The sequence below is a fragment of the Nicotiana tabacum genome, chromosome 1, assembly GCF_000715075.1.
Source record: "Nicotiana tabacum cultivar K326 chromosome 1, ASM71507v2, whole genome shotgun sequence".
Lineage (NCBI taxonomy): Eukaryota > Viridiplantae > Streptophyta > Magnoliopsida > Solanales > Solanaceae > Nicotiana > Nicotiana tabacum.
In genome coordinates, this window is record NC_134080.1 from 154,045,125 (window position 1) to 154,066,864 (window position 21,740).

Here is a 21,740-nt window from a genome sequence, read left to right on the forward strand (position 1 = left end):
AGTCAATAGTAATCTGTGAGTAGATTTTCAAGTTGTTGAAGAAAGATGTCGCACAGAGTGGACAGAAAAATGTCAAAAAGCCTTCGACAGAATCAACGAGTATTTATTAAGTCTTCCAGTGTTAGCTCCTTCTCAACTTGGGAAGCCGCTGCTACTATACTTGTCCGTTATGGATAATGCATTCGGATGTGTGTTGGGACAAAAAGATGAGACTGGAAAGAAGGAGCAAGCTATCTATTACTTGAGCAAGAATTTCACACCATACGAAACTAGATACACCTTGTTGGAGCAGACTTGTTGTGCTTTGACCCTGACTGCTCAGAAGTTAAGACATTACTAATTGGCATACACCACATATCTAATATCCTGACTCGACCCCCTCAGGTACATCTTCCAGAAGCCAATATCTACAGGAAAGCTGACTAAATGGTCGATTCTTCTTAGTGAGTTTGACATTGTGTACATGATGAGGAAAGCCATCAAAGGACGAGCATTGGTTGATCATCTTGCAGAAAACTCGATGGACAAGGATTACAAGCCGCTTACCACTTATTTCCTAGATTAAGAAGTGTTATTTTTTGGGGAGGACATTTCAGAGTCACATCCAAGGTGGAGAAAGATTTTCGATGGAGCGGCCACTTTCAAGGAAGTGGGAGTTACGACAGTCCTAATTTTTGACTTGGGACAACATTATTCAGCTTCAGCTAAGATAAGGTTTCCTTCCACAAATAATATGGCAAAGTATAAGGCATGCATTCTCGGGATTAGGATGGCAGTAGACATGAACATCAAGAAACTTTTGGTCGTAGGAGATTCTGATCTGCTGATCCACCAAGTTCAAGGCAAATGGACCACCAAGAATGTCAAGATCTTTCCATGCTTGATTGTGTAAAGGAGTTGAGCAATAAGTTCACCAAGATCGAGTTCAAACATGTTCCCATAATACAAAATGAGTTCCCCGACGCTCTCGCAACCTTGTCATCCATGATTCAGCACTCGGACAAGAATTACATCGACCCTATCAAAATAGAGGTTCAAGATCATCATGTATATTGTTTCCATATGAAGAGCCAGATGGTAAGCCTTGGTACCACAACATCAAGAGGTTCCTCGAAGTAAGAGAATACCCAAGAAGTGTCACTAATGGTCAGAAGCGAGCTTTAAGGCGACTGGAAAATCACTTTTTTCTTAATGGGGAAGTCATGTATAGGAGTACCCTGGACTTGGGTCTGTTAAAGTGTATAGGTGGCGTTCAGGCAACGAGAATATTAGAAGAAATACATGAAGGAAAGTGTGGGACCCACATGAATGGTTTCACCTTAGCCAAGAAGATTCTGAGGGCTGGATATTTTTGGATGACCATGGAAAGTGATAGCATCTGCTACGTGCAAAAATGTCACATGTGTTAGATTTATGGGGATTTCATTCGCGATCCGCCAAATGAGTTAAACATAATAGGTTCTCCTTGGTTGTTTGTTGCCTAGGGAATTGAAGTGATTGGACCTATAGAACCTGATGCATCAATCAGGCATCATTTCATCTTAGTAGGCATCTATTACTTTACCAAATGGATCGAAGCTTCCATATATAAGGCTGTCACGAAGAAGGTGGTGGCAAATTAAAGATAATCATAACTGACAATAAGGCCAATCTCTGCAGCAATCTCATGAGGGATATTTGCGAGAAGTTCAGAATCATCCATCGTAACTCCACAACCTACCGGCCATAATGAATGGAACAGTTGAAGCAGCCAACAAAAACATTAAGATAATCTTGCGGAAGATAGTAGACAATCACAAGCAATGGAACGAGAAGCTATCATTTGTCCTACTCGGTTACTACACTACTATGAGGCATCTACTAGGGAAAAGACATACATGTTGGTATATGGCACAGAAGCTATAATACCCGTAGAATTCGAGATACCATCTTTGAGAGTTATCCAAGAAGCCAAGTTAGATGACGCAGAATGGATAGATTTCAGGCAAGAACAACTCAAGCTCATTGATGAAAAGAGAATGGATGCAATGTGTCATGGTCAACTGTTTCAAACTAGGATGTCCAACGCATTCAATAGAAAGTCAAACCTCGGTAGTTCACACCGAGGCAACTAGTTTTGAAGAAGATATTCCCCCATTAAGAAGAGGCCAAAGGGAAGTTCGCGCCAAATTAGCAAGGTCCTTATATGGTCCATCGATTATTTTTGGGAGGAGCATTAATCCTAGCAAAAATGGACGACAGGGTCAGCATGAAGCCTATCAATTCAGCCGCAATCAATATGTACTACATTTGAAGACAACAAGGTTAGGGTTTTATTTTAACAGAACTACGCCCGATCTAACATCCCATAGTGGGATACGTGGCAACCCACCTAGGGTCCGGTCTCCCCCTCTTGTAATAGAAGAACCAAATGTCATTTTTATGTATTCGGAACTACCCCATGACTTGATTTCCTTTGGTAGGAATATGTGGGCAATAAACATCAGATTTGTCATGCCCCAAACCTGGGGAGGCGTGCGGTATCGTACTGGCCCAAGCGAACCACTCCGTAACTCTTTTTTTTGTAACTATCATGGGCCAATATGGACACAACTCGTAATGTATAACTATAAGTGGGCAAACGCTGTATTAATGAACCATCGTTCTTAAAATATGAATACATATGGGTAGTCAAGGCCTCTGACATACTGTACAAAATGAACCTCTGTCTACAAAGCCTCTAAGATTATTCGACATCAAATGGGATAGGGCCCCTACCTAACAATAAGTCTGTAACAAAACTCTAACACGATGACTTATAGACTCAGTTGCACTCCAAATGAAGTGGAGTCTTACCGATCCTTTGTTGAATGCTAACCTCATCTACTATGAGGGCTCGTCAAACTGATTACATATACCAGCAGGCATGAATGCAACGTCTATAATAAAAGGACATTAGTATGATAATGTACCGAGTATGTAAGGCAGAACTGAAACATAACAATAAGTCAGCATTAATTAAAGAGATATAAGAATCAACTTAAATCTCTGTATATGCATACTTATTATACTTGTATATATAATTCTTCTCTTTAAGACTATTATCCATATCGTATGATGCATGACCGCGCAACTGATCAGTGCTAACTGCCCGACCCGCCGTAGCTCGATGGTAAATGCATAACTGCCCAATCGGTGGTAAATAATAATACATAACTGCTCAACCGGTAGTAACTGCCCGATTGGCCGTAGCCCGGTGGTAAATGCATGACTGCCCGACTGGTCGTATCATGGTGGTAAATGAAGATGCATGTCTTCCCAACTGGCCGTAACATGGTGGTAAATGAAGATGCATGTCTGCCCAACCGGCTGTAGCACAGTGGTAAATGAAGATGCATATATCGCTATATTATAAACATTAACATCTTTATCAAATACCTCAATAGAGACTTAAGAACATACTTACACATGCTTAAATATCACTTTACACGAATGAATAACGTAGACCTTCTTAGTTACTAAGAGTAGAACCATTTATGAAATAACATTAAGTTTACATATCGTTACTTGGATCATGCCAAAAGGAAAGAAGGGATAGCCTTAACATACTTGATCCAGTTCTCTTGACAATCCCTCTAACACACGACAATCGCGATATAACACGTGTTGTTACGATCGAAGTAGGGGAAAATCCGTATGATATTCTTGAGAAAGATTGCACCGTACTCCCTTAGAATCGCAATTCTCACGTTGCTAAGCATTGTAAGGGTTCATATGAATTATTTTTGGAGAATTCCCATCCGTAACTTTTAGCAAGCATTTCCATTTCCATTTAGTGATGTAGGGAGGTTATTTCTTTATCATAAAGAGTGGGCCCCACTTTTAAGTGATGACTTAGCCCAAAAAATTTCTAAATATGCCACCTAGTACATGAATTAAGAGTCATTATCACCTAATTGACTTGCTACCACGTTGGGGTCCCTTTAGGCTTATCCATAATTTCTTAATTAACTTAATTACTTAGTTAATCTCCCACTAAAACTTTATAATTACCCAATTATCCACATAATTAAGAATTATCTCAAATTACTTAAAATAATACTCACTCTTAACATTATATAACTTACTATCATGGTCAAGTGGTACCTTATATGACACAAGTCCATAAATATCATGTATTATAGCTTAGGCCGTATTTTATCCCAAAACGTCAAACTTCGACAAAACTCATTTTCTTCGATTTTCTCACCCTCTCACCTTCACGAATTTACGTATTACTTGTTTGAAATAGCTTAATACTTATAATCTCAAAATAATCTCATTCTCGAGCTTACGTTGATTAACTTATGACGAAACTTTCATGTACGAAAATACGGGATGTAACATCTCCTTTTCGAGCTTTCATCAATTTACTTATGGCGTACTTTCACGTACGAAAATATGGGGTGTAACATCATTCCCCTTTTGGAACATTCGTCCTTGAATGTTGACTGATGCACTTATCATTATCATAACCTATAGCTCTTGCGAATACTTTAGTACTCTTTTTGCCATCTAGGCAACCGTTTTGTGAATAAATCCAAAGGTCAGGGCATTCCCCCTTTTAGGAATCTTTCTCACACCACAACTTGTGGTCAGAATTTTTCCAATCTTGTAACTATTGCTACCTTCTATCATGTAGTATGTACGACTTTGTCCTTGTATGTGCGTCTATGTGACTCTTCTCTTATTTATCATACAGCTTTTAGCTAATTTCTAGGCCTCACTTTATGAACATATACAAAATTATGGCAAGTTGTACCTCTGGGCGTCTATGGCTTTACTACATCTAAGCATGTCATACTATATCTTAACTCTTACTTCGGTTTATTGTTACTTGGGTCTGCTACCAAACTCCAGGTTACTCTTGTTTCTTATCCTATATGTATAAATCTAAGTCCTTTAATGCTTCCTCATTACTGTTCATCTTAAGAATGATGACCTAATCTCATCTCATACTTTGTAACTTTTATCCATCCATTGTTGATTTACCTCAATATTGATCTACAATATACCACTCATAACTTGAAACCTCTTACGTAATATATTATCTAGGGCTTACGTTGCATCGAGGAACATTTGAAGTGATTTTCCTGGTCCACCTGGGGGCGATACTATACTTCCATAACCATATTTCATAGCATTCCAATGTGATTCACCTTACGTGGGTATTTTAATCCTGTATAATTCATGAAATCCCCTTTTTTCTTCAAATCATTACTCAATCGAAGGTCCAAACATCATCCTTTATCTATCACAATTACACCTTCATTCTATTACCAGGGCAACATTGTATCTTTTCTAAATGTTACTAGTCTTTGACTCATTTAAGTTCATTCAGGCTATACTAAGCTTTTTATAACTTAGACAAACCATCAGCTCTCTTGTTTTCAGGGGCTTAATCCTGAGGACTTATTTATTTTCGTCACCTTTCTCACTTGCCTTTTATTATCCTTACTCTTGTCTTCCTAAACCTTGTCTCTCTACCATGCTTTAGCTTGCGACCTACACATATCTATTTATTTTACTTGTAACCTTCCTTTAACTTGCTTGCACCATGGATTTCCTTGTGTTATTCTGGAACATCGAGTGAGACATTATATTGTCTCTAACTCTTCTTTACTCTCTTAACTAGACCTTTCCGTACCTAGACATAGGCTGGAAGATATGCCACTAATGGCACCGCTATCATTCCTAGATACTAAATCCCAGTGTTTCTAGCCTTCTATCTGAAGTATGGACTATTCACAACCTTCTACACTTGAATATCTCATACGTTGTTCACCTTTACCTTACTTTCCTTAAAATCTTGCATCACTTCTTCTATCTCTTTCATAACCTCCCTTCCACATAGGTGAAAATTATATCCATGCCTTAATGCTCTACTAAGATAACCCCTCCTCTTGTACATATATAATCTGGTGTAAGCTTCATACTGACTTCTTACGACTCAGCTCTATGGAACGATCTGGAACAAAAGAAGGGTAACATTTCCTAAATGCCATGTAGCCTCTCAATTATAAATGTGGCACGCAACACACCCATAAGTGAGACTCTACTAGGTACGACTTTGTAAACTCCCTAGGATACGACCTGCTCTGACACCACTTTGTCATGCCCCAAACCTGGGGAGGCATAGTTGGCCCTGGTGTCATACTGTCCTGAGCAAACCACTCTGTAACTCTTTATTTTTGTAACTATCATGGGCCAACATGACCACAACTCATATTGTATAACTATAAGCGGGCAAATGTTGTATCAATGAACCATCATTCTTAAAGCATGAATACATATGGGCTGCCAAGGCCTCTGACATACTATACAAAATGAAACTCTGTCTGCAAAGCCTCTAAGATTATTCGACATCAAATGGGATAGGGCCCCTTCCTAACAATAAGTCTATAGCAAAACTCTAACACGGTGACTTATAGACTCAGCTGCACTCCGAATGAAGTGGAGACTTACCGAACTTTCACTGAATGCTAACCTCGTCAACTATGAGGGCTCGTCAAACTGATTACTTATACCTGCAGGCATGAATGCAGCGTCCATAACAAAAGGACGTTAGTACGATAATGTATCGAATATATAAGGTATAACTGAAACATAACAATAAATCAACATTAATTAAAGAGATATAAGAATCAACCTTATATATATATATATATATATATATATATATATATATATATATATATATATATATATATATATATATATATATATATATATATATATATATATATATATATATATATATATATATATATATATATATATATATATATATATATATATATATATATATATATATATATATATATATCGTATGATGCATGACTGCCCAACTGATCAGTGGTAACTGCCCGACCGGTCGTAGCTCGGTGGTAAATGTATAATTGCCCAATCGGTAGTAAATAATAATACATAACTACCTAACCGGTGATAACTGCACGACCAGTCATAGCCCGTTGGTAAATGCATGATTGCCCGATCGGCCGTAGCACAGTGATAAATGAAGATGCATGTCTGCCCATCCGGCCGTAGCACGATGGTAAATGAAGATGCATGTCTGCCCAATCGGCCGTAGCACGGTGGTAAATGAAGATGCATGTATCACTATATTATAAACACTAACATCTTTATCAAATACCTCAATAGAGACTTAGGAACATACTTAGACATGCTTGAATATCACTTTACAGGAATGAATAACGTAAACCTTCTTAGTTACTAAGAGTAGAACCATTTATGAAATAACATTACGTTTACTTATCGTTATTTGGATCATGCCAAAAGGAAATAAGTTATAGCCTTGACATACCTGAGCCGATTCTCTTGATAATTCCTCTAACACACGACAATCGTGATAAAATACGTGATGGCAAGATCGAAGTAGGGAAAATTTCATATGATATTCTTGAGAAAGATTGCACCGTACTCCCTTAGAATCGCAATTCTCACGTTGCTAAGCATTGTAAGGGTTCATATGAATTATTTTTGAAAATTTTCCATCCATAACTTTTAGCAAGCATTTCCATTTCCATTTAGTGATGTATGGAGGTTATTTCTTTATCATAGAGAGTGGGGCCCACTTTTAGGTAATGACTTAGCCCAAAATTTCCCTAAATATGCCACCTAGTACATGAATTTAAAGTCATTATCACCTAATTGACTTTCTACCACGTTGGGGGCCCTTTAGGCTTATCCATAATTTCTTAATTAGCTTAATTATTTAGTTAATCTCCCACTAAAAATTCATAATTACCCAATTATCCACATAATTAAGAATTATCTCAAATTACTTAAAATACTACTTACTTTTAACACACTTTATATACCTTACTATCATGATCATGTGGTACCTTGTATGGCACAAGTCCATAAATATCGTGTATTATAACTTAGACTGTATTTTATACCAAAATTTCAAACTTCGACGAAACTCATTTTCTTCGATTCTCTCACCCTCTGACCTTCATGAACTTACTTATCACTTGTTTGAAATAGTATAATACTTATAATCTCAAAATAATCTCATTCCCGAGCTTACGTCGATTAACTTACGACGAAACTTTAATGTACAAAAATGCGGGATGTAACATCTCATTTTTGAGCTTTCATCAATTTGCTTATGGCGTACTTTCACGTACGAAAATATAGGATGTAACAGGATTCAGTCATCTATTGTAATTGAACTACGTTTTGGCCTGATTGCATTTGGATACATAGGCAGTCTGAGTCAGACATGGCTATATCATTTCATATTTTTACCACTTTGCATCTATTGTAATCGAACTACATTTTACCTGATTCCATTTGGGTACATAGGCTGCTTGAGTTAGGCTCGGTCACTTCATTTTATTTCATATTCTCATCATTTCATTATCGTTGAACTACGATCAGACCTAATTCCGCTCGAATGCATAAGTAACATGAAAAGGTATGGTCATAACCCTAGGAAAGCCTTTATAATGCATTAATTAGATTAGGACGTGATCGCAACGGCGAGAAGCTACGTCATCAAGGTCATATCTAGGAGATCGTCATCAACAGGACAGAGCTATCCAAAAATGATACTCGCATCAGAAGGAACTTCTAAACATGTGATAATCTTGAACAGCAACGTTTGCCATAAACAAAAACAATTTTTCAAAATAGCTTTTGGAAATGCTACTTTTCCACCTTTCGAACTTTGTGGTACAACCCAGCAGATCTGGGACAAGTCCAGGCTACGATCAACACAAATCATCGCCCCCTCACTAAGAATTTTCTTTGACCGTAAGATTGATAGGAATTGAAGGATACCAAAGCGCGTCGGAGTCAATGATATACCTGCTACAATTTCATGAGCCCCTATCTCACCTTTATTATTCAATTCATTTTTTCTCATATGTTTAAGGAATAACTTCAAATTCTTTGCAGGTATTCCGGAGCCAAGTCTTCAACCCCTTCGGAGCATCCCGTATATATCAAACTGTCTGCTCTGCCGATCAAGGAGTCTTGTATATATCAAATCACCTGCTCTGCCAATCGAAGCATCTTGTACATGTTAAGCCGTCGGCCCCGCCAATTAGAGCCCTGTATATAGCAAATCTCCCACTCTGCCAATCGGAGCATATTGTACATATCGCCTCGTCACTCCGCCAATCGGAGCACTTTGTACTGATTTCACCGTCACTCCGCCACATCAGAGATTCTACATAGATAGTTGCAAAATTCCTCGCCAACTTTGCATATCTAAGGATAGACCATTCAATTTCGCTGCACGTTCCGCCGATCGACGGCCGCAAATTAGTTCTCCAGTCAAGAGTATCTCTTGGGCTTGCTCATTTATTTCCTTGCTTTATCTTGAATGTTTTGGCATTTTATTTATGCAGCTTGCGGACATTATACATTCAAAGTCAAATACTCACATCGCGTGGAGATACTCCCATCATGCGAAGATTCTACATTCAAAGTCAACTACTCGCATTGCGTGGAGATAATCTCATCATGCGGAGATTTTAGATTCAAAGTGAACTACTCCCATTGCGTGGAGATACTCCCATCATGCTGAGATTTTAAATTCACAGTCAACTACTCCCATTGCGCAGAAATACTCCCATTGCATGGAGATTCAAATGCTCCAACAGTTGCGGAATCGTACACAGGCCGGCTAAAAATCAAGTAAGATTCAAAGGCCCATCCCCAATGCCCTCAATAATGCTCCAGAGCTCGGAGACTTCAGATTCAAACATCCTATCATCCCAAGATCCCAAATAACAGCTAACCGGCAACCAGCAATTACCATTCCTGCATATTTACATCATATCTTAACATATTTGCATTACAATATATGGGTATGTGCGTACTTCTTTTTGCAAGTTCAAACACTACAATGTGGAACTTCTTCTAAGCAGCAAACCAAGTTACACCGCTATGAGGGACAACAAACTCATAAGTGAGCCAAGGATCCAAACTCCAACTCAATTCGATCAGAAGGACTCAAAAATCGTCAAGTCTTTCAAATCTCAAAATCAAGCTACAGTCCGTGAAGTCATTCGAGTTCCAAAATACTTCCATCTTGCAGTATCGTCATAATACGATACTGGGGCAATTCTTGCAAGAGCCACTCTCTCCAAATCATCACTCCAGAACTACATGAGGCATGATCCTCATTATGCCCGAGGTATGTAGGCGATTCAAAACTAGAATTCGGCCCCTAATCTCACAACTCATGATCTTTCCCAATCCCATATGTCATCCCTGCAATACATGTCTAAAGTCGGGACAAAATTGGCCTTTAAATCGATTTCTTTACCTACAAACTCTTTCGTCGTTTCCGGTCAAAGAGGGGCAGTTGTTGACGACCAATTTTGACACTCCCTTTTTAAAATTAAATTATTTATGCTTATTGATTAACAATAAATGTGGTAAAGTATTTTTAAATCAATAACACCTATTTTCCTAAAATATAAATAATATAATATTTATAAATAATAGCAATTTAGTATTTAATATTTATAACTTATATTACTCTTACTATTTTGAACTATTAAAATAACTTTTACATTTTAATAAACAAATTTGACGATTAATTTAATGAATTAGCCTTTAATTTATAATTATACTATCTTATTTACTGTGTATTTAATTAAGATTAATTAAGTCTAATTAAGTTAATTTTAAAAGGGGTTAAAAGCTCAAAAGGCTACAGTTGTAATTGAATACTTAAACTCAATGTCGCCATGTTTTAAATTCTATTTCAGCTGTTTTGGCCCAAATAAACAAGCACAACCACTTCCAACCTGGTCCAGACACACCCTCTCTATCCTATGTTGGCAATATATGCCATTTCGTCTGAGCCAATGGCATCATGCCACGTCCGTAATTAATCTCTATTTTTTTCTTTCTTTTAATTCTCGCCTAAACTTCATCTCAACCATTGGATCACCGGGATCCCACGACCATCCTTTTTTCATAAAAAAAGCTTTTATTAACTCTTATCCCCCGAAATATCAAGTCGTTGAATCCATATTTTCCCTACCCTGTCTTTGCATGCTATTTTCAGTGCTGAATTGAATTTTTTTTATTATGTTATGTTGTATTAAAACTGTTATTAAATATGTGCTAATGAGTCATATCTTTCATGAATTGATTAGTAAAGTGACTTTTACTAAGTGATATTATTATGATTAACTTTACTAAGCCTCTATGATTAAGCTAAGTTAACTTTTGTGTTGATTTTGTGCATAACTCACCTCTGTTAGTTAAACAACGATTATATAAGCATAACTATGCCAGCTAAGCTAACTGAATCATGTTTGTTGGATTCTTCTTAGTATTTTGTATCTCGAGTGATGAGATTAACTTGACCACCGTGCTTGTGACACTGTGTTGCCATGTCCTGGTCTAGTAAAGGGTCCTCCCTGTATTTCAAAATTTGTAGTTGATAACCAACCTGTTCTGCATATTCAATGATCCATGTATAGTTGTTACTCTTAGACCCTATTAAGGCTTCATGATTAATTGAATTAAATCCTATGCTAACAATATTGTATATGATCTGTTTGTCAAGTGATTGGTTCTGTGCATGTTATCATGGAATAAAATCATACCTTAGAACTCCTCTTGAGGATACTGTTAACTTGCAACCACTAAGCCATCTTGCAGTTGTGATGCTATGTTGTTGTCCTAGGAACATGATCGTGTCACTACTCTTGTCCTCATGTTGATCTGTTTAGGATCTATTTAGCACCTTGTTCACACTACTATGACGGGACGATTCCTGTGTGCTTCTTATGATAGTTGGAAATAAAAGAGACCATATAATGAACTCTGTTAGTATGTTAGAAGGCCTGCTCTAATATCTGAATGTAATTGACCCTAGTAATGAATGCCATCTCATGATTGTTTGAGTCCTGCTACATGAAACTCCCTGTTGTCATGTTAATCAAATGATTCTTCTCAATTTTTATACCTGAGTTCACACCTGTTATGTTAGTACTGCTCTGCCCATAGAGTATCTTATGGCATTAGCTTGAAGAGGTTGCATCGATGTGTTAACCTGTAATAGTCCTGATCTTTCTGTGATGCTGTGTTTATTTAAGTTCAGTGAGTGATCCTCTATTAAAGACTGTCCCTAATGACCTGTCCTTGTTTAAATGATTTTACTGTTAGGTTGAGCCATGATATTGTAATGACTTGTACACAGATTCATGCACTATGTTTTGCTAGTGAACCTGTTTGCATATCCATGTGGTAATATACTGTAGCCTAACTGTTAAAATAATAAGATATTAATGAGAAGTTTGCCTGCTCTTAACTATGATGAGGCTTTGTGAACCTTTTCATGATCTGAATCTACTTGGAAGATTCTGAGATATTAGACTTCTAGTGGAACCAATAAAACAAACACATGTGCTCATCTCTGTATGACGCTGATAATTTAAACTACTTGTTAACACTTCTGAGCCTAAAGAGATAAGTGAAGAGGCATATCTATGTGCACTTGACTACCTGTGCCCTATAACCTTGTTTGACTATATCTCCACAGTGACTCCATGCCTGCTGCAGTATCCTATACTCTTATTTCTAAGTCAATGTTGTGCCTTAATTGGGTTGTTCTCTGTATTTTGATAAACTAACTTGTTAGATTCTATGTGTCTGAACCTTAAAACCATGACTCTTATACGTACGGGTTGTATCTTAGTAATATGAAATTGCTACGTTGAGCCCTTTATTTGTGTTTAATCTTTTGTGGAAGATTAAAAGCGGGTGGCTAAGGGTATTTGGATGAAAACTTGTTTTATGGTTATGTCACCCCTCCTTGACACAAGCACTGCTTGGGGTCCGTGAGACCCTCGTGAAATTTGAAGTGTCAAGGGTTAAAAAGGGGGATTATATCCATAAATGAGGATTTACATCAAGCCTTTAGTCATTAACTCTTATTAATCTTCAAAGGATTAACACAAATGAGGAATGACTCTACTATATTCTTCGCCTTTTGTGCTTATTCATGATATTATTTCTGCTCCACATGGATATATACTAATTATTCTCTTTTATTTTGTACGCTTGAATTCAAATTGGGCCTGCTGTGCCCTTTTGGAGTTCAAGTCCAATTTCCAGATTTGGGTCATTTCGTTCCTGCTGAGTTTGCTGCTTGTGCTGGGCCTGGCTATTGGCTGGCCCATATAAAGAGTCCAGTTCTCCTTTCTCCTTCCTTTAACTACACGTGTTGTTCTTTGCCGCTTCAGTGTGTATACATACTTTAGAAAAACTAACCATATTGAATGTGTTGATATTCTGATTGTTCTTTTAGGGAATTAGGCAAAACAAGGCTCATAGGTAAAAAAAAATATAATTACAAATTCTGCTCACTTTAGATCTTTTAGTGTTTGATCACTTATTAATTTCCAAACCTATCTTTCAAATAAATGAAAGGCCTTATCTTGTTATCACTAATAACTTTTAATAAGTTTTAGACTTTGACAGATTCAAAAGCGAAACAAGCTCTGTTTGGAAAATCAGATTGCTAAAATAATTTAAGAAGTCGTCTTCAAGAAGTAAAAGCCAAACTCAACCAAGCTAACAAAATGATGAACCTCAACGAGTTTTAAATACAAGGTTCCCATTGAAAATTGATTTGCAGATAAGGTATACGCACTTCAACTTGAGGTATATTTTCAAAATGGTCTCTTACTCTGCTAAACAACAACAACAACAACGGCCCAATATAATCCCACAAGTGAGGTCTGGGGAGGGTAATATGTACGCAGACCTTATCCCTACCCTGAGGGACAGAGAGGCTGTTTCCAGGAGACCCTCGGCTCAAGAAAGCAACAAGAGACGATATATTAGTACCATCAATAGACTCATAATAAAATAACAGCAATATAAGAGAGACAAAATACAGAATACAAAATATGAAATAGATGGATGGTATAATAAAAACCAGCAGATAAAGCCCTGCATCAGTAGACGACCAGTAACATCCTCAGACTAACTCTTAACTGGCTAGTCTCGCTCTATTGTGCTGTAGAAATATTCACAAATTTCCCCTAACCTACAACCTTAATGCTCGACCTCCACAATTCCCTGTCAAGGGTCATGTCCTCAGTAATCCTAAGTCGCGTCATGTCCTCAGTAATCCTAAGTCGCGTCATGTCCTGTCGGATCATCTCTCCCCAATACTTCTAAGGTCGCCCTCTACCTCTCCTCGTGCCCACCACAGCCAGTCGCTCACACCTCCTTACCGGTGCATCAGTGCTCCTCCTCTGAATGTGCCCGAACCATCTGAGTCTTGCTTCCCGCATCTTGTCCTCCATGGGGGCCACGCCCACCTTCTCTCGAATATCTTTATTCCTAATCTTATCAATCCTTGTATGCCCGCACATCCACCTCAACATCCTCATCTCTTCTACTTTCATCTTTTGGATGTGTGAGTTCTTAACCGACCAACACTCAGTCTCATACAACATGGTAGGTCTAACCACTGCTTTATAAAACTTACCTTTTAGTAAAGGTGGCATTTTCTTGTCACACAGGACTCCCGACGCTAACCTCCACTTTATCCACCCCACCCCTATATGGTGTGTGACATCCTCGTCGATCTCCTTGATCCCCTGAATAACCGATCCAAGGTACTTGAAACTACCCCTCTTGGGAATGACCTGAGAGTCAAGCCTCACTTCCACTGCCGCTTCCGTCGGCTCAACCCCAAATTTGCACTCGAGGTATTCCGTCTTCGTCCTGCTCAACTTGAAACCTTTAGACTCAAGAGCATGTCTCCAAACCTCTAGACTCTCGTTGACGCCGCCTCATGTCTCGTCAGTTAGAATAATATCATCAGCAAATAGCATGCATCATGGTACCTCCCCTTGAATATGATGAATTAGTGCATCCATCACCAGGGCAAATAGGAATGGGCTGAGCGCAGACCCTTGGTGCAACCCCGTAACAACTGGAAAATGCTCGGAGTCACCTCCTACTGTCCTAAACCGAGTCTTAGCTCCAGCATACATGTCTTTAATTACCCTAATGTAGGCAACCGGGACCCCTTTATCCTCTAAGCAGCTCCATAAGACCTCCCTAGGAACTCTGTCGTACGCTTTCTCCAGATCAATAAACACCATGTGGAGATCCTTCTTCCTATTCCTGTATTGTTCCACCATCCTCCTAATAAGGTGGATAGCTTCTGTGGTAGATCGCCCCGGTATGAACCCGAACTGGTTGTCTGAAATAGGCACCGTCCTTCGCACTCTCATTTCTATCACTCTCTCCCAAACTTTCATGGTATGACTCAATAATTTGATACCCCTATAGTTGTTACAGCTCTAGACATCACCTTTGTTCTTATACAACGGAACCATTGTACTCCACCTCCACTCTTCAGACATCCTATTAATCTTGAATATAACATTAAACAATCCAGTAAGTCATTCCAAGCCTGCTCTACCCACACACCTCCAAAGTTCAACCGGAATTTTGTCTGGCCCGGTAGCTTTGCCCCTTCTCATCTTACGCATTTCCTCCATGACCTCATCGATCTCAATGTCCCTACAATTACTTAATTCATGGGGACTGTCGGCATTCCTCAATTCCCCTAGTACAATATCCTGATCCCCTTCTTCACTTAGAAGTTTATGAAAGTATGCCTGCCACCTCCTCTTAATCTGGTCATCTCCCATCAAAAATTTGCCGTCATCATCTTTTATGCACCTCACTTGGTCCAGATCCCGAGCTGTCATCTCTCTCACCTTAGCGAGTCGGAATAGATTCTTCTCCCCGCCTTTGTTCCTTAGCTCCTCATACAGACAAGCAAAAGTTGTCATCTTAGCCTCCATTACTGCCATCTTTGCCTCCTTCCTAGCTACCTTATACCTCTCACTGTTCTCTCTCTTATCCTCCTCGCCAGTGCTCCCTACTAATCGCAGGTAAGTCGCCTTTTTTGCTTCCACTTTAACTTGGACAACTGTATTCCACCACCAGTCTTCTTTGTGGCCACAGGTGCGGCCCGTAGATATCCCTAACACCTCTCTCGTCGCCTTCCTTATACAATCCACCGTCGTCAACCACATAGTGTTTGCGTCCTTACTACTTCTCCAAGATCTCATTGCCGATAACCTTCCTTCCAACTCTTGAGCTTTATCCTGAGTTAAAGTCGCCCCACCTAATCCTCAGGCGTCCTCGTACTGACCTCTTCTTCCTCCTTATCTTAATACAAATGTCCATCACCAAAAGCCTATGCTACGTTGCGAGGGTCTACCCTGGGATAACCTTGCAGTCCTCGCACTACCTTTTGTCGTATCTCTTGAGGAGGAGATAGTCAATCTGAGTCTTCACCACCGAACTTTGGTAAGTAACCAAATTCTCCTCCCTCTTCGTAAAACTTGAGTTCGCAATCACTAGATCGAATGCCTTGGCAAAGTCCAACAGCGAAATGCCCCTCCGTTCCGCTCTCTGATACCAAAGCCGCCATGCACCTCAGTGTACCCACCTGCAGATGACCCAATATGACCATTGAAATCTCCTCCTATGAATAACCTCTCTGAAGGCGGATACTACGAACGATCTCATCCAACCCTCCCAAAATTTCCTTTTAATCTCCTCATCCTAGCCTGCTTGCAGCGCGTACTCGCTAATGACATTTAAAGTACCCTCACCCACCACCAACTTAATAGTCATTAGTCTATCATTCACCCGCCTGACCTCTACCACCGACTCTCTAAGGTGGCTATCTACCAGGATACCCACTCCATTCTTACCTCTCAGGACTTTAGAGTACCACAACTTATACCCATCCACGTTTTTCGCCCTCGATCCGACCCACCTAGTCTCCTGGACACACACTATATTAATCTTCCTCTTTTGAGGCAGCGGAGGTGGTTGTAGTTGTTGAAAGACTATGATATCATTATTTTGTATCTTCCACGTAAGGCAAATATGTTAGTTGATACCTTGAGCATATAGGCAGAAAATATGGGTAGTTTGGAATTTTTCCAACTAAGGAGAGGTCGTTAGCTATGGATGTCCAGGCCTTGGCCAACAGATTTGTAAGATTCGGTATTTTTGAGCCGAGTAGAGTTCTTGCTAGTGTTGTGACACAGTTATCTTTGTTGGAGTGCATAAGGGCTCCCCAGTTTGATGATCATCAATTGTTGGTATCAAAGGACATAGTGCAGTGAGGTGGTGCGAAGAAGGTTGTGACCGGAGATGATGGTGTTATGCGGCTTCAGGTTCGGATTTGTGTTCCGAATGTTGATGGTTTGAGGAAGTTGATTCTCTAGGTGGCTCATAGCTTGAGGTATTCTATTCGTCTATGTAGACATATGATTTTTGACCTTCCCTAAGATTTTTCATATTTTAGCACGTAAATATTTAATTTAGGCCTAATATAGCTATTTTAACTATTTTGACTTCTTTACTTTATCTTCGTCATAAAAATGGAAAATTACAAAAAATACTTTAGTATGTATCTTTCATAATTCTTAAAAATAATAATAAATAAATAAATACAAAAATAGTACCTTATTTTTATCTTTATATAATTTTGAAAATACAAAAAATATATAATAATTTCATGTTAGCTTTTGCATTGTGTAGTATTTTTATCTTATTTTAAAATGAGTCAATTAAGGTGTTGGATCACAATTTTAAGAGTTTTTGGAGCCCAATTCTTGGCCCAATTCGAATTAGTCCATTAAGCCTAGGGACCCTTCTAGACTCGTTTTTGGAACAAAACAAATAAAAATGACCCTAAGGACTTAACACAAAAAGACCTAAGGACTAATCGTCAAAATACACAAAAATGCACATTAGACCTAGACTGTACAATAAAGAGGGGATAGGGGTAACGCCTAAAGGGACACTGGGCGAAATCATCCGCGGCAGTTCTCAAAAATCAGAGAACTCCACTCCCAGAAGGTCTTCTTCTTCGCAAACCCCACACCAAACGACCCCTGCTTCTTCACTCGATCCCAACCACAGCAACCATCAGCGAAATCCTCCATTCCCTCTCAATTCCGATGCTGAACACACACATATACAGAGAGTAAAATTAAATAAGTTTCTGCCTTCGATTTTCATTCATGGATTTTGCTTGAAGCTCCATTGTTGCATCGTGATTCAGCGGTGTTTGTTCGACGTCGAGGTTCGTGGTTCCGAGTCCGATTTGTTGTCGTCCTATCGTTCAGATTTTAGACTTGAATCTCGCTTGACTAAGTTACTATATTAATTGAAATTCTGAAATGAAATTTCTCGTTATAAGACGACTTTTGTGTTCCAAATTTTGCATCTGAAGATTTGATTATTTAGCTATGCGTTTGAATTTTTGCGAACCAAACTCGCTGGTTCAAGTTTTGCAAGTAAACACATTTTGGGATTTTGAATCGAAGTTTCTCTTTGTGCTTGCGTTTGTGGTTCGTGGCAATTTTGATCGAGTTCGAGGTATCGTTCGCAGTGCAATTCTTGTTCCCATTTGAGTCTGATTGTTGTCTCGAGTGTTGGTTGTAACACTTGCTCGACTTCTGTCCGTGTATTACTAAATATTTCATCAATCGAAAGTTCGAGTTTCAGTTTCCATAGTTGTTGAAGTTCTATTAATTGAAAGCAATTTCAGTTCTTAAGCTTCATTTTGCTGCTGGAATTTCGTTGATTTGAGTCCATTTTGGAGCTCGTTTGTGAGATCTGTTCGGAGCTGGGTATTGAAGTTTCGAGGTCGTCAAGGTCTGGTCCGTCGATTTCTTCATTGAAGTTGTGGCTGATTAGTTTTGCTCTATTTGAATGCCCCTGTTTCGGTTTCTTTTAGTTCTATTCAAATCGTTGTTGCCAGATGTTCTTGTACTCGACATTGCGAGAAGTTCTTATATCTGAAATTTCCTCTTTTAAAGCTGCTGTTGATTGCTGTTTGTTTCGGCTGAATTTATGGCTGAGCTCCAGCCTTAGTTTTTCAAACTATTGAGCATTTCTCGTTCGTTTTGTTCCGGCAGTGAGGTAAACACAAGAAAACTCCTTTTATATCTGAGTATTCTTCATTGAGATGTGTTACTGAGTTACTCATCTGTAGATTGGGGTCCAGGATGGTTTGCTTGTTCAAATTTCGTTGTTGTTGTTATTGGATTTACCTTTTAATTACAATTTCTGAAATTTATCATACTTGTTAAATTAGAATTGATCGGTTTCGAATGGTATAAGCAATGGCATAGCATCGATTTCTTAGCACAGCTTTGTTTCAAAAGTTATATGTTTAAGGCATAAATTCTGCGACCAAAGGCATAATTGCAAAGCTTGTTGTTCTCTCTATAATATTGTTATCTAATGTGAAGTTAGTGGCTGTAAATGGGATTGGAACAGGGTGATTCAAATGGGCCATTTGGCCAATGGAATTTGAGTAAAGCTTTTGGGATCTTGATTCTTCTAGCACATTGTGGGCCGAATGAGTTTAACTTGGAAGATCTTAAGCCCAATAACTTTAGTATTCATTCATAAGTTAGTTTTTTTAAAAATTAATAGTTATCCAGAGTCTTTCTAGTTTAGCCAGATAATTGAAGTTGTTAAAATTCAGTAGTTAATCATTACATCCTTCCCCACAACAATAATTTCCATAAACTCTCGGCCTTGCTTTAGTTGAGTATAATCCTTTGAAGTTAGAATCGAAATTTGTCATTAGTTGAATTTCTCATGGCCTTCGCAAAGTTAAAACTGCGTAGTTGCTTTAGGCGCGTTATTTTAATAATATTACCTTCCTAAATTGGGGTGTGCATTTATGTGACCCAAATCCAAATTTCAACAACGTTAAATAAAATGTGTCGTGGACCACGAGTGCATTTATGTGATGTGGTTCAAGACATATTTTAAATGACGTTGCAATTTTCCTTTAAAAAATTAAATAAAGCGGTTAAAAGTTTAAAATTGCACATAGATTCAAAATATATTAAAATCAGATAATAGGCCAATTATAACAGTTAAGCGATCGTGCTAGAACCACGGAATCCGGGAATGCCTAACACCTTCTCCCGGGTTAACAGAATTCCTTACCCGGATTTCTGTGTTTGCGGACTGTAATACAGAGTCAATCTTTTCCTCGATTCAGGATTTGAACCGGTGACTTGAGACACCATAAAATATCCCAAGTGGCGACTCTGATTTTTAAAATAAATAATCCCGTTTCGATCGTCACTTAAATTGGAAAAAACTCTCATATACCCCTTCCGGGGTAGTAAAAAGGAGGTGTGACAGCTCCGGCGACTCTGCTGGGGATCGAACCCTGAATCTCTGGTTCAGGGTTCAAGAATTCGAGCCTAGAATAATTGTTATAGTTGGCTTTATCCATTATCTGAATTTGTTACATGATTTGGGTCTAATGTGCTAATTGATTGCTTTTACCGCTTTGATATTCCGTGAACTGTATATAAATTGTTGGGAAATCCCTCTTCTCTCTGAGTCTTATAAATCATGAAGAAGTATGCACTTCGTGTGACTTCTTTTTCTATTAGAGTCATATCCCAAATTTAGAACGAGGTTCAGACAAGTTACAAAGCCGGTGAAGCTTCTGTATTCCCGGCACGCTGCCCCTCCTCGGCTCGAGTTGTCTGCTCGAGTACATAGTCTAGAACAAATACCCAGGTTTTGAACCTAGAATAACTCAGCCTCATGCCGGATCCCTAACTAGGAACGTTTGTTTTCATCATTTTTCCGAAAATCAAAAAAAAAAAAGAGGAAAAAGAAAATCCAGAAGAATTTACATGTTTCATGATTTTTCAAAAAAAAATGTTTTCTCTAAATTAGTTGTTTTTTTTATTCTCGCTCGTATCCAATTTGCCCGAACTACGCGAACCTGATTCTCGTCTCTCGGGGCGGATACGTAGGCAACCCACATAGAGTCCGGTCTTCCTAGTAAGTTTTAGGTTCTTGGCTTTGCGGGGTCTTATCCAATTTTGCACTTCTTGCCATCTTTTGGCCAAATAAGTCATTTTGCAAAAATAGCCTAAATCATGTCTTGCATGTTTTCAACATGAAGGGTTATTGTCTCGCATAGCGCTCTAGGTCTTTAACCTATTTGGTTTTAATTTTCTCATACAGGCGTGGATTTACTTATCGGAGTTTGAGCAGGACAGAGCCCTAGGACATCTAGTCAGGATCGCTCATTCAGGAGTGGATTAAAAGAAGATTTTCTTTTCTTTTTATATTTTGAGTCTGTTATTTTGTTTTAAGTCGTCTCTTATCTTTTAATTTTGTATAGTAATGTCGAGTTTTAGTATTATTATTGTACTTTCTATTTTGCATTTGAAAGGGTGTGTAATGAATCAAAAATCCAAAAAAAAATCTGCGTTTCATATTTCCGTTAGGAATCTTCTTTAGAATACTAATTGTAGGAATGAAAAAAAAAGTATTTTGGAGGTGGTTTTTCCTTTAGGCAATTAATATCTAGGAATTAAATAAAAATTATTTTTATATTTCCTTTACTATATTAGGACCAAAATTTTAAAAAAAAATTCCTTTTAGTACCTTTTAAAAGTTTTCCTTAAGGCATTAATCTCAAAAATCCAAAAAGATTTTCTTTTGAGGTTCTTAATGAAAAATGAAAAAAAATATTCTCTATTTTCTTAAGAAACATAGAAGAAAAAAGAACATACTTTATCTTTTGTTTAAAGTTTCTTCCTTTAGGCAATCAAATTGAAATCCAAAAACATGTTGTTTTATCCTTTTTGCTTGTTTCAAAATCCTGCACCAGGATA

The 21,740-nt window shown here is 38.3% G+C and overlaps 1 long non-coding RNA gene across 1 annotated transcript; it reads left to right on the forward strand.

The window, feature by feature from the left end:
• Window positions 1-17,836: 17,836 nt before the first annotated feature.
• On the forward strand, window positions 17,837-21,342 carry LOC142181246 (uncharacterized). Its single transcript, XR_012709834.1, has 2 exons — window positions 17,837-18,996; window positions 21,085-21,342. It is a non-coding gene; the product is annotated as an uncharacterized LOC142181246 (long non-coding RNA).
• The last annotated feature ends 398 nt before the right edge of the window (window positions 21,343-21,740 follow it).